Source organism: Erinaceus europaeus, chromosome 2 (assembly GCF_950295315.1).
Source record: "Erinaceus europaeus chromosome 2, mEriEur2.1, whole genome shotgun sequence".
Lineage (NCBI taxonomy): Eukaryota > Metazoa > Chordata > Mammalia > Eulipotyphla > Erinaceidae > Erinaceus > Erinaceus europaeus.
In genome coordinates, this window is record NC_080163.1 from 118,254,904 (window position 1) to 118,267,935 (window position 13,032).

Sequence of the window (13,032 nt, forward strand, 5' to 3'; positions counted from 1 at the left end):
AGGTGAACCCATGAAACAGCTCAGATTACATTCTGTGTCAAAACCCTTAACTTTGTGTCTAACTTTGACAAAGGTTTCATAATTATGAGATTTTTTTTGGTCAAACTCCGGTGAAGAGAAGTCTATGAAGGAATCATTCAGCAGGACAATTTGGTCCATCCAGAGCCTGGATGGGGAGAACGACAGGTCCCACATGTGTGTTTTTAACTCAGATGATGGACAACAGACACACATCAAGTTAACAAGAGTGAGCCCCTTACTCTCCCCTTGCAGCCCCAATCAGCCTGGCTAATTTCTTTCTTTTCTTTTCTTTTTTTTTGAAACTTAGTTGCTTGTCTGAAGTTAAGTGAAAGGAGGGAAGTAGTAGAATAAATGGTTGTTCCAAGAGGAAAGATGAAAATATAAAAAAGTGCTGAAACAGAAAGTACCATTTTCATGAGTCAGTTTTGCTCTTTGCTTTCAGAATACACGCAGCTCTGCCCCGGGACTCACTGCTATTGGATTTAATACCCAGTCACCATCCGCCTCAGCTTTCAGCTATGGAATCGGTAATTGTTTTAATGTTCCTTATTAATTGTGTTATCTTCATTGGTTTATTTAAAAAGGTTATCAGTTTCACTGGTTATTTCATTGGTCAAAATGATGCTTAAATCCTCAAGTTGTTTTTCTTGGACTGGAGATTTGGCTAAATGGTTTGAATTTTGTTCTGAATTTCACTTAAATGATTGTATTAGAGTGGTGGTTATGAGATTTGTGGGATCAATAGTAGTGTTCCTAGTGACCCAGTAAAAGAAATTCTTCAGAAAACAACAACAGACTGGTAGCCTCACCTGTAAAGGAGGGTTTTTTGTTTTGTTTTTTGTTTCCTTTCTTCCCTTTCCCCTTCCCCCAACCTCCTTTATCTTGTTTTCTCCATCCCTACTTAATCTTGGGAATACCACCAGGATTCCATAATGTCTTACTTTGTGTTCTTGCAAACCTTATTTACATTTGGTGTGAAGAAGAGCTTTCTGGAATGAGAGTCCTCCCTCCTCAGGGGAAACAGTGGTGCTTAGTTTCTGGGCCACAGTGAGCTACAGACTGACTGGGCCTGGCATTCTTTGAATGGGAGCCCAAGGACCGGTGTAAGGATCCTGATTTGAGCCCCCTGGCTCCCTACCTGTAGATCCTGATTTGAGCCCCCTGGCTCCCTACCTGTAGACCTGCGGTGAAGCAGGTCTACAGGTGTCTATCTTTCTCTCCCCTTCTCTGTCTCCCCTCCTCTCTCGATTTCTTTCTGTCCTATCCAGCAGCAACAACAACAATAATAACCACAACAATGATAAAACAGGAAGGGCAACAAAGGGGGGGGGGTGGCCTTTGGGAACAGTGGATTCCACACTGAGCCCCAGTGATAACCCTGGAGGCAAGAAAAAAAAAAAAGAATGGGAAACTCCAGGCTATATGTGGTGGCACTGAACAAGAGCATCTTGCTAGCTGACCTGATTCCTCTTCTTTTCTGGGAATTACTGGTGCAATTTTTGAGAGGAAGGGGTAGCTGCTTCCTGAGGGAACCTGGTCTCTGGTCTGAATGGACAGCTATTACTGTGGGACAGTCCTCCCTCAGGATATGAGGTGCATCGGCAGATGGCTTCTTTCTGGCTAAGTATGTGGATTAATAACAGTTGGGGGGAGTTGGGCTATAGCGTAGCGGGTTAAGCACATGTGGCGCAAAGTGCAAGGACTGGCATAAGGATCCGGGTTCAAGCCCCTGCCTCCCCATCTGCAGGGGAGTCGCTTCACAGGCTGAAACAGATCTTTAGGTGTCTATCTTTCTCTCCCCCTCTCTGACTTCCTCTCCTTTCTCCATTTTTCTCTGTCCTATCTAACAATGACAACATCAATAACAACAATAACTACAACAACAATAAAAAACAAGGGAAAATATATAATTAAAAAAAAACCAAACAAACAAACAAAAAAACAATTGGGAGGAAATTCTGGCTTACTTTAATCTCACGCTATATCCCTAGCAGGCACGAGGGACACATACCCTATATTTCTTTGAGGAGTGTTCTGCCTTGACAAGTATGCATCCTGTATCTCTGTCATTGCAGACACAGACCTCTGGGAAATGTTCTAGACAGGTCTCTTAACTTGACTGAAGTGTTCCTTGGAAACGGGCATAGGTTTAATAGAAGTCTTAGCTGTATCTGACAGTAGGCCTAGAATAACATTTTTTTCAACCTCATAATGGTTAGTACTTAGGATAAGATCCACCTACCTGGTCAGTGGGCACTCGTGTCAGTGATTGGGTCAGGTGGCACCCCAAGATGCCATAGCACTGTTTTCAGAGTGTAAATATAGACTTGCTAAATTGTCTCATGGACATTGTGGCAGCCATGGAGACGAGGTCCAAGGGAGAGAGAAGAAGTGGAATGGAGGGAAGACCAAGCCATCTCTGCCAGAGGCTGAGTACCAACTTAGTTTGGGAACTGTAATATTGAACTGTTTATAATACAGAAAAGGTAGTGCTATTTAAATTAGGTTTGCACCTGTTATTTGATAATTCAGAACACACATTTCCCTAAATAAATTATTAATGAGTCTATTGAGAGAGTGTTGGCCCAGCTGAATTGATGCTCTGGTGGATTGAGAGCAGTTGAAAGTTTCCTGACATACTAAGGTTTGAGTGTTTTGAACCATTCCATATTAATAATTCATAGGGTATATTGCTATGACCACTTTTGTGAACTATAATTATTCAGTTAATATTGCTTATAATAGTCTGAAATATCTGCAATGTTTATATTGGATATAGAGTTTTAGAATGTTAAAATTTACTAGGAAAAAAAGGGTAAGAAAGTTTATGAGATTGTACACATCCTGGAAAGGAATAAAGAAAAAAATGTTTAAAAATAATCTCATACACATGTATGCGTTAAATTGTTCATGTAGAGCCAGGGTCTTGCACAAATGTAAGTTAACCCTCCAGACCACTCTATCATTCAGATAAACACAGGAAGAGGTGAAGACACCACAGCACTGAAGCTGGATCATGTGCACGGCAAAGCAGGGACCCTTCCTGGTAGGCTGTCTCTCCAGCTCCAAATGAGAGAGGGGAGAGAGGAAAGAGGGAAACAGTGTTCTTCTCTGGCATGTGTAATGCTTGGGATTCAACTCAGGACTTCATACATAATATTCCTACACTCTGTTGTGACTATCTAGTAGGTTGTTAGTGGCTCAGATATGTGAGCTGGGATCATGAGCTTGCCTCCCTCTAGGACTTTTTGACATCTAAAGACAGAGCTGTAAGTATAGAATAATATTAGAGCTTTTATAGCATTTTCTATCATCATTCATGTCACTAATGAATTAAACATTTTTAAAATTATATTTATTTTCCCTTTTGTTGCCCTTGTTATCTTTTTATTGTTGTTATAGTTATTGTTGTTATTGATGTTGTCATTGTTGGATAGGACAGAGAGAAATGGAGAGAGGAGGGGAAGACAGAGGGGGAGAGAAAGAGACACCTGCAGACCTGCTTCAATGCCTGTGAAGCCCCTCCCCTGCAGGTGAGGAGCTGGGGGCTCGAACTGGGATCCTTACGCCGGTCATTGCGCTTTGTGCCCCACTAATGAATTTTTAAAAAGTTTTATTTATGACTGAAGATATAGCTGTTTTGCCGTGCATGAGACTTGGGTTCTAGCTAGGCTGCTACTGCAATAGGGGCAGCTTTAGTGCCATGAAATGTCTTCTTGTCCACTCCCGGCCTCCTCTTCTGTCTCTTACTTTCTGTTTGAAAAGTAGACCCAGAACAGTGAAACCCTAATAACCAAAAACATGTTTTCAAAGGATTTATTTATTTATTTCCCCTTTTGTTGCCGTTATTATTATTATTGTTGTTGTTATTGGTGTCATTGTTGTTGGACAGGACAGAGAAATGGAGAGAGGAGAGGAAGGCGGGGGGGGGGGGAGAGATAGACAGACACCTGCAGACCTGCTTCACTACCTGTGAAGCGACTCCCCTGCAGGTGGGGAGCCGGGGGCTCAAGCCAGGATCCTTGTGCCGGTCCTTGCACTTTGCACCACATGCGCTTAACCCCCTGCGCTACCGCCCTGCTCCCCAAAGGATTTATTTATTAATGAGAGAGGGAACTAGAGCATTACTCTGGCATATGTGGTGCTAGTGATCAAATTCAGAACCTCCAGCATGTAAGTCCTACAGTCTGTCTACCGAGTCACCTCCCGAGCAGTCCCATGGTATTTATTTTTATGCTGATTGAGAAAGAACCCAGGGCCTCACAAAGATTATATTTTGAGAGAGGAAGATGAAGAGATAACACAACACTGTTCCACCATCCATGAAGGAGCCCATGGGCCACACACATGATAAGATGTGCTCTAGCATCTCTAACATCATCTCCCTGATCTCATTATTTTAGTTTTCTATCCCACATACCTGTCTACTTACCATTTGTTTATTTGCTTATTTATTTATGTTAGGAGGAAAGGGAGAGAAAGGAAACCAGACATCACTTCTGGTACATGTGTAACGAGGGATTGAATTTCTGACCACATGTTTGAGAGTCCAGTGCTGTATGTATTACACCATCGCCCAGACTACTATTTATTGGGTATTTGTTTATTTATCTCCAATGCACTGTTCAATTGTGGCTTAGGTGATCCTGGGACCAAGGAACTTCAGCATGAAAATCTTTAACACAGTCACTATGCTGTTAGCCGCCGCCCCCCCCCCCCCCCCCATATTGTAGATTTTTATTGTGATTACCTAAGATCGTAAGTATGATCTATTTATACCAGATTTAAAATTAGTTCTGAATGAGGTGGGCTTCTTAAGACTAGTGTTCCGTGTTTCATTTGGGATGTCATTGAGAGGCCCAGTTAGGATGGATTCTGGACTGGTCCTCCCCAGAGCTATTCCAGCCTGGACTGTGGTTACAGAATTCTGAGAGAGCCCTTGTGCTCAGGGATCTTGGACATAGGTCTTCAACCCTGTGTTCCTCTACTGTGAAGTGATATTGGTGGCATCCATACTGCATATCTGAAATATTCCTTTAGATAATTGACAATGTTTATGGAATTAAAGTTTCACAAGAATATAAATTTTCACATTAGACTTTTCTTTATTTTTATTTTTCACTTTCTCTAACAAATCTTTAGCTGATAGCTGTTGTGATTCCTACTTTTTAAAAAGATATTAAAAAATATTTCCTTTTTGTTGCCCTTGTTTTTATTGTAGTTGTAGTTATTAGTGTTGTTGTTATTGATGTCGTTGTTAGGACAAAGAGAAATGAAGAGAGATGGGGAAGACAGAGAGGGGGAGAGAAAGACACCTGCAGACCTGCTTCACCGCCTGTGAAGCGACTCCCCTGCAGGTGGGGAGCTGGGGGTTCCAACGGAGATCCTCATGCAGGTGCTTGTACTTTGTGCCATGTGCACTTAACCTGCTGTGCTACTGCCCGACTCCCGATTCCTACCTTTTTAAAACCATATTTCTGATTCAGGAACTTTCAAAGAAGTGATGAGGTAGGCTGGCTTCGGTGAGTGAGGGGACGTTGCTGAGAAGTGTTGTTCTCCAGCTGGAGATCCAAGCAACTTAAGAAGGTGGCATTCATTCTTACTGTCACCAAGTGGGAATTTTGAATGGGGTTTCCCAAAACAAAATGGCTTCACAAAGTGGCATGTTATAGTAAGTAAAGGCAGTGTTGTTTATAGGGAAGCAAATTTAGAGCTAATACTTTATATTTTTTCATTGACCACTTCTAAGATGTGATCATTTTTGACTTGCTGAAATGATGAGCTTACTTAGCTCACATGAGTTATGTCCATCCTAATGCCCTAGCTATGATGCTAAACACAAGCTCTTCTCACTGTAGAGTGCTGTGGATTGTGAGCACAGGAACTGGAAATTGTTGGCTCAGAACCAAATCCTGCTTCCAGTTAAGGTGATCCTGTCGGAGCATCAAGATTGGAGGGTTAGGTACTGTCGCTGGTCCTAGCATGTGATTGTGGGGTTGTTCTTGTCTGTGCTGAGGTTGCTATGACAGTGTGGACATAGCAGTGAACTGGGTTGGATCGGCAGACTGTAAGGAACCTCTCAGTCCTAATGCTAATTCATCTGCCTTTTTAACAAAAGGCTTTTATTAAGATTTAAAAATAGATAACAGCACACTTTGCTTCATTACCAAAGAAATATGCATAGCTAATTAAAGCAATATAATTTACTAACTTTTTAAATGTAATGCAGTATACTGTAATCTTAGCATTCTGGAGAGTATTTTATGGCTATTCCCCCTTAAGCTAAACACATATTTTGGAATATCAGATGTCATTTAAATTAGATTGCATTATGCATGGTGTTGCTAATATGAAAACCAGTGATTTTGTTCACTTCCCCCCAGAAGCACTAGCATTCTGTAACCTGCATTCTTGTCCATCAGCTGAGCCATGAGCAGATTTTGGTCTTATTATTACAAGACCATTGAATTGTTGAGGGAGACTATGTACCTGGTGCCAGGTCTAGGAAAGGAAGCAAGTGGGAGGATGAATAGATTGATCCTCACCCCAGCAGTGCCTGTGAAAACACTGGACAAGCAGGCTTTCCCTCAGGACATTTGAGAACTGGGCTCTGGTCTCTATGATGACACCCCCTAGTACTTGTGTGCACATACCCCAGGGGTGTGTAAAGATAGCCACTTGGGGCCTTAGAAGGATTTATAGGCTGTTCGCAGTGCCTCATTTATTGGCTATAATATTGTTACTGTTCTTCTTCAGTTGCTGACTGCATTGATTCCTACAGAACCCATGTTTATCTTTATATTTATTTTAATGAAAAACATAGAAAGACAGACACACCTGAGCACAAATCTGCTTTAGTTTATGGTGGTATTGGGGATTGAACCTGGTTTTGCAGTTGGTCTTTCTCAGAGCTGTTCTCTTTATGTACAGGAGACTGTGGAATGTAGGCTCTGTGGTATAACCTGGTCACTGACCTGGCAATAGGGATACCCCCTACCCCCTCAAAGTCTGTGGAGACAGACATATTTTATGTTCCCCAAGAGTTAGAGAACCCTCATGTGATCATTTTTATAGAGAAAGCCATAATCAAGCAGTCAGCTCCTCTAAACTCTTGGAACAAAAACTAGGCTCATCTCCCTCCCTCCCTCCCTCCCTCCCTCCCTCCCTCCCTCCCTCCCTGCCTACCTTCCTTTCTTTTTTCTTCATTTTTTTGTATTTATTTATTTTCCCTTTTGTTGCCCTTGTTTTTTATTGTTGTTGTAGTTATTGTTGTTATTCATGTCGTTGTTAGATAGGACAGAGAGAAATGGAGAGAGGAAGGGAAGACAGAGAAGGGGAGAGAAAGATAGACACCTGCAGACCTGCTTCACTGCCTATGAAGAGACTCCCCTGCAGGTGGGGAGCCAGGGGCTTGAACTGGGATCCTTAGGCCAGTCCTTGAGCTTTATGTCTTCCTTCCTTCCTTCCTTCCTTCCTTCCTTCCTTCCTTCCTTCCTTCCTTCCTTCCTCCCTCCCTCCCTCCCTCCCTCCCTCCCTCCCTCCACCTCTTTTTTTTTTTTTTTTGCCTCCAGGGTTATTGCTGGGACTTGGTGCCTGCACTGTTCCTGGAGGGTATTTTTCCCATTTTGTTGCGCTTGTCGTTGTGCTTGTTGTAGTTGTGCTTGTTGTAGTTGTTATTATTGTCATAGCTGTTGTTGTTATTGGGTAGGACAGAGAGAAATGGAGAGAGAAGGAGAGAAAGACACCTGCAGATCTGCTTCACCGCTTACGAAGCGACCTCCTGCAGGTGGGGAGCTGGGGGCTCGAACCTGGATCCCTACGCCCATCCTTGAGCTTTGTGCCACGTGCGCTCATCTTTCTTTCTTTTCTATTTAGCACAGGGGTCTGTGTAAACTCTTCACTTATTTCGGGATCAGTCTTCCTTGAGTGGCAGAGCAGACTGACCCAGCCTCTTTTTTGGAGATTGGGACAGTCCCTACCATTATGTTATTTTTCTTAATCTCCTTTCCTTTGTTTTGAGTCCTTGCTCTGTTGGTCACCTGGCCTCGCTGCAGGTCCTTCTCTCTGGCATTCTTTACCCTGTGACTATTTCTGCTCAGAGGGAGCTTTTCTGGGGATGACTGTGTGGAGGCTCTCAGTTTCTTTTAGCCTTGTTTGTGCTTCCCACCCTTGGGAGATATCACTGCAATGGAGAAGAGCCTAATGAGCTAGGGAGCTGGGGAGCTGACCTGGAGCAGCAGGTTTTGTGTGCAGGAAGCTTTGGGTTCCACCTAGGGCACTGCATAAAGAACAAAAACAAAAACAACCAACCTGTGTACTCTCAAGCATGAAGTCCTGAGTTTGATCCCTAGCATTCCTTGTGTCAGAGTGTTGTTCTGAGGTTCTATCTGCCTGTCTCAATAAACATAAATCAAGATTTCAAAAGATACTTAAAAAAACAAGAGATAGGAGGGGGCATTATGAATAACAGAGAGATGTGCTGCTTTGACTAATCTGTGTGTGTGTGTGTGTGTGTGTGTGTGTGTGTGTGTGTGTGTGTTTGTGTGTGTGTTTGTATTGAACCTGGGACTGAGAGAAGACATGAGAAGAGTTGTTTTCATGACCATTATGCTATCACCCCTGCCCAGTCTTTTATTTAACCAAAAAAAGCATGTTGGTTTGTGTCTTCCAGTAAGTAAGGTATATGAGGGCACATAAGTCCACCAGATATCTTGATTTATGTTATCTGTTTCACCTGTAAGACCTGAGAAAATTCTTTCAGGTACTAAACCTCAAGAACTGTTGACTAGAGGGGTTCTGAAGTTCTGCTATTGTTGCCTGACAGTATCAGATCTCAGTCTCTCATGCTTTTGCAGGAGCTTGGACTTCTGGGGAGTTGAAAGAAAAACAAGTGTGTATGTGTGTGTTGGGGATGGAACTATGCCACATGGATTTGTCTTTGCCTTGACATCCTCTTGGGCCCCCTTCTCCACTGTGTATTTTATAAGATGAAGACACATCATATCTCTGGGGTCTGAGAAAGGTAAGGTCTAGATGACTAGCTTCTGGCAGTGGTGCCCTGCTTCCATGGTCATTGCACAGAATGAACACAGAATAGGCAAAACCCATCTGCTTTCCTAAAGGTCTTAGACCTTCGATCTTCTGATGTATTTGATTCTTTCTGCTAACTATGTAGTCTTGCTAACTAACTCCTCCCCACCCCCGTCTCTGTCTCTCTTCCCTAGAACACTGTTCAGCTCTGGCTTATGATGGTGCAGGAACTTGAACTTGAACTTTGGAGTCTCAGGCATGAGAGTCTGTTTGCATAGCCATTAAGCTACCTACCCTCCACTCTGCACTTTCTTTCCTTTTCTCTGCTTATATGACAGTCTGAGACTTAAGTAAATGTGCAGTTTAAGACTTTTGTTTACATAAGGCCCTGTGTGGCCTGGGTCTTTGGCTGGCTGTCCTTTGTCTACCCCGAGGGCCCTGCTACCCTAGGAAACCTGGGTGTAGTCATGTGGAGAGGCTGGTAAGAGATCCCTGATCATTGTAACACTGGTACGTTGGACACCTTTAACAGCCTCAGACCTGCCAGATGCGACTATTTCCTTATCCTTTCCTTGGCCATGCTCACACATGTATTGTGGTTTCTTGCTGTTTGTTTTTGAATGAACTTCTTGGGGCCACACACCACTCATATTAGAGACTGTGGCTTGCTGTGACTTGTCATGCTACAGTGGTGACCTCATTCTTTGTTTTATTTTATTTATTTATTTCCTTTTTTGTTGCCCTTGCTTTTTATTGTTGTAGTTATTATTGATGTCATTGTTGTTGGATAGGACAGAGATAAATGGAGAGAGGAGGGGAAGACAGGGGGAGAGAAAGATAGACACCTGCAGACCTGTTTCACCGCCTGTGAAGTGACTTCCCTTTAGGTGGGGAGCCAGGGACTCAAACTGGGATCCTTACTCCGGTCCTTGTGCTTTGCGCCACGTGTGCTTAACCCGCTACGCTACTGCCCGACTCCCGGTGACCTCATTCTTAACTTGGCACTCCATGAGTCTGCACGGGAGCTTCTGTGTCTGAAAGATGGAACTAGTTTCTCTGTGTGTGATTCAGTGGCTTTGGGATGGGGTAGAAACCATGGAAAGGGCACATTGCAGTGCTGGATTTCTGATCTCCCATTGCTCCCTTTTGTAAAGCTCTGTGTTATGTCATTCTTTCATCATTTCTTAGAGGGGGTATGTTTCTCTTGTAACATTCCCCCCACTAGTCTCTTTAAGTGTCACATTATCTTGGGGCTGCCTCTCCTTCATCTTTCCCAGATGTTGTTTCTCTCTGCCTCCAGGAGGGTATCAGTGTCCTAACCTGGAGTTCTGATGAGGAGTCTGTAGCCCACCCTCTACACACAAGTCATAGACTTTTATTCTGTCTGGTTGAATGCTGCATGCAGTTGAGTTCTTTCTTTCTTTCTTTCTTTCTTTCTTTCTCTCTCTCTCTCTCTCTCTCTCTCTCTCTTTCTTTCTAAATACTGCTATGAACTCTTTTTAAATATTTATTTATTTTCTCTTTTGTTGCCTTTGTTGTTTTATTGTTCTAGTTATGATTGTTGTTGTTATTGATGTCATTGTAAGATAGGACAGAGAGAAATGGAGAGAGATGGGGGAAGACAGGGGAGAAAGATAGACACCTGCAGACCTGCTTCACCACCTGTGAAGCGACTCCCCTGCAAATGAGGAGCCAGGGTCTCCAACTGGGATCCTTAAGTTGGTCCTTGAGCTTTGCGCCATGTGCACTTAACCTACTGTGCTACTGCCAGATTCCCGACTGTGAGCTTCTGCTTTTACTCCAGGACCATCTGCAAGTCCCAGAGCAGTTTGGGAGGTTTGTAATCAAGACCTCTCCTTTTTTCCCTAACCAGGGTGTGAAAGGAGTATCTTTCTTTTGTGTATAATCTAGGATATCTTTGTGCTTTGACTTTTTGAACTGTGAGTATCAAATATCTTTTTTTTAATATTTATTTTATTTATTCCCTTTTGTTGCCCTTGTTGTTTTATTGTTGTTGTCGTTGTTGGATAGGACAGAGAGAAATGGAGAGAGGGAGGGGAAGACAGAGAGGAGGAGAGAAAGACACCTGCAGACCTGCTTCACCGCCTGTGAAGAGACTCTCCTGCAGGTGGGGAGCCGGGGTTCGAACCGGGATCCTTATGCCGGTCCTTGTGCTTTGCGCCACCTGCGCTTAGCCCGCTGCACTACAGCCTGACTCCCAGTATCAAATATCTTTTTCCTGGAGATGCACTGCAAGGTCTCCCACCCAGAACAGCTGAGACAAGATTGGTTTCTTGTCTCAGCACTTTGTTTTTACAACTAAGAATGGGAAGAAAAGTGTGCAACCAGGCTGCATACTTTGGTACCCTCAGCCTGTGAGAGGTGAACAGAGGATCACTAAAGCATCGTGTGTGTGTGTGTGTGTGTGTGTGTGTGTGTGTGTGTGTGTGTGTGTGTGTGTGTGTATGAGAGACAGAGAGAGAGAGATGAGTGGTAGAGGGACAGTTCTGATTTGACCTAGAGTCTTAGCTTACCTTTTGCTTTGAACATAATTACATCTGTCCACAGAAAGCCACTTCAGGAAGAAGATTTGGGCAGTAGCTGATTTTCAAATGTGTACTAGAAACTACAGTCACTTCCTTTTGTCATCTAAGTAGGACAACTATTAGAAGCTAGTGAAAATTATTTGAGAGTATGGTGAAAAACTGTTTTTGAAACACATGTAGAAACAAGCAGAAAGCACATGAGATAAAAATTTCCCATTTCGGGGAGTCAGGTGGTGGTAGCACAGTGGGTTAAGCGTATGTGGCACAAAGCGCAAGGGCTGGTGTAAGGATCCCTGTTTGGGCCCCCGGCTCCCCACCTGCAGGGGAGTCACTTCACAGGCAGTGAAGCAGGTCTGCAGGTGTCTATCTTTCTCTCCCCCTCTCTGTCTTCCCCATCTCTCTTCATTTCTCTCTGTCCTATCTAACAATGATGACAACAATAATAACTACAACAATAAAAAACAACAAGGGCAACAAAGGGAATAAATACTTTTAAAAAACCTTCCTATTGCTGGGGCTGGGTTGTGGCACACCTGGTTGAGCACACATGTTACAGTGCACAAGGATCTAGGTTCACGCCCCCAGTCCCCACCTGCAGTGGGAAAGCTTTGTGAGTGGTGAAGTAGTGCTGAAGGTGTCTGTCTCTTTTCCTCTGTATCTCCCCATTTCCTCTTGATTTCTGGCTGTCTCTATCCAATAAATAAAGATAAAAAATTTCCCAGTTATCTTTCTATTTGCAGCCACAACAGGGTGGTTGTGCCTGATCATCTGGTTTTGACCATGACGTGAGGATAAGCTGGGTTGCAAAGGGGAAATTACCAGAAACTTCACTTTAGAAGTCTAATTTTGTGGGGGCTGGGCAGTAGCACAGCAGGTTAAGCACACATGGCACGAAGTGCAAGGACCAGCTTAAGGATCCTGGTTTGAGCCCCTGGCTCTCCACCTGCAGGGGGGTTCACTTCACAAGTGCTGAAGGAGGTCTGCAGGTTTCTTTCTTTCTTTCTTTCTTTTTTTTTTAAGATTTAAAAAATTTTTTATTTATTTTCCCTTTTGTTGCCCTTGTTGTCTTTTTTATTGTTGTAGTTATTATTTTTGTTGTTATTGATGTGGTTGTTATTGGATAGGACAGAGAGAAATGGAGAGAGGAGGGGAAGACAGAGGGGGGAGAGAAAGATAGACACCTGCAGACCTGCTTCACTGCCTGTGAAGCGACTCCCCTGCAGGTGGGGAGCCGGGGGCTGGAACCCGGATCCTTACGCCCATCCTTGCGCTTTGCACCACCTGCGCTTAACCCACTGCGCTACCGCCCGACTCCCGTCTACAGGTTTCTTATCTTTCTCCCTCTCTGTCTTCCCCTCCTCTTTCAATTTCTCTCAGTCCTTCCCAACAACGATGACAATAAAAACAATGATAAAACAACAAGAACAACAAAAGG

At 43.5% G+C, this 13,032-nt stretch overlaps 1 protein-coding gene across 6 annotated transcripts in view; it reads left to right on the plus strand.

Annotated features, from left to right (window-relative positions):
• The first annotated feature begins 449 nt into the window (after positions 1–449).
• ANKRD11 (ankyrin repeat domain containing 11) overlaps positions 450–13,032 on the plus strand; it is a 99,931-nt gene continuing 87,348 nt past the window's right edge. For 5 of the 6 annotated variants that reach the window (XM_060184994.1, XM_060184995.1, XM_060184996.1 and 2 more), the window contains exon 1: positions 464–548. The gene's annotated coding sequence lies outside the window, so the exon portion shown is untranslated. Of the gene's footprint in view, positions 549–13,032 lie in introns of all 6 variants that reach the window. The other variant, XM_060184993.1, reaches the window with a different exon arrangement.